This window comes from Limulus polyphemus, unplaced genomic scaffold (genome assembly GCF_000517525.1).
Source record: "Limulus polyphemus unplaced genomic scaffold, Limulus_polyphemus-2.1.2 Scaffold7850, whole genome shotgun sequence".
Lineage (NCBI taxonomy): Eukaryota > Metazoa > Arthropoda > Merostomata > Xiphosura > Limulidae > Limulus > Limulus polyphemus.
The window spans coordinates 9,370-10,567 of NW_013673460.1; the positions used below are offsets into that span (position 1 = coordinate 9,370).

Consider the following 1,198-nt stretch of genomic DNA (forward strand, 5'->3'; position numbering starts at 1 on the left):
AAATAACAATAAACAGACAGTTACAATGGTGTACTTTTACAAATATGACAACAATAAACAAATGATTACAAAGGCATACTTTTACAAACATGATAACAATAAACATACAGTTACAAAGGCATAATTTTTCTTTTCCACTGTTATAATAGTACACAAAATGTACAAGCACTAGATCAGAAACCAAACCACTCTGATGTCAGCTCATTACATCAATACAAGAGATCTGGCTAGAATATCTCACTCTCTGCACAAGCTTTTAAAATACATGCATTGAAAATAGTGAGTGATATGTTTGTCTGGTTCCATTAGTTCAATGTAAAACTATATGAAACAAGTAACTAAAGATTTTACACCAGTTCAGAAGAATGGACTTAGTGAGAAACTAATCAAAACTGATTATAAAACATTTCTTGTCAGTTCAGAAAAACAAGTTCAATGTAAAAATATAAGTACACCAGTTCAGAAGAATAGGTTTGATATAAAAATAGGTTAGAAAAGATTTACTGCCAGATCAGGAGAATGGATTTCCTTGAAATTAAAGGCTAGTTAGTCAAACTTCTGTGGTAGAAACATTCTAGAGCTTGATAAAAAAAAAACTACAAATTGATTTAGTGCAATATGATAAATAAAAGTCAACATGAATTCATCAAGTGGATATCTTGTTTTACTAATCTATCTATTCACTAAGGATGTGAAATGTTACCTGGACAAAGGAAAGAGTGTAGACTTGATATTTTTGATTAGGTGTCACACAAAGTATTAGCTAAGATAATCACATGAGTAGAGGATGGGGAAGGACCAGTTAATTGTATTCTAATTAGTTGTTACTAATTAAGTCCAGTCAAACTGGACCTTTATTACTAGTGAAGTACCTCACAGATCAGAGCTAGGGTCTTTTCTTTTACTTATTTACCTTAATGATACTGATAAAAACATAATTAGTAAAGTTTACTACCAGTATTAAACTCTTAGGTATTTCTGGCCGTGCTGAGAACAATGAGGTGTTAAAAAATGATGAGTCGAAACAATTGGTAAGTTGGATAAATACTTGGCTAATGACCTTTAAATATAGTAACGTAACCTGGGTTGCATAATTTGTATTGTAAATTGATTATATTTGGTCGTCAAGATGTTGATGTCACTTTTTTTAGATGAAAAAAACCTGAACAACTTATGTATCAAAACAAAACATTTATTA

General features: G+C 30.5%; 1 protein-coding gene across 1 annotated transcript in view; it reads right to left on the minus strand.

The window, feature by feature from the left end:
- LOC106474916 (MKI67 FHA domain-interacting nucleolar phosphoprotein-like) overlaps positions 1 to 1,198 on the minus strand; it is a 9,658-nt gene that overhangs the window by 4,712 nt on the left and 3,748 nt on the right. The window lies entirely within an intron of this gene.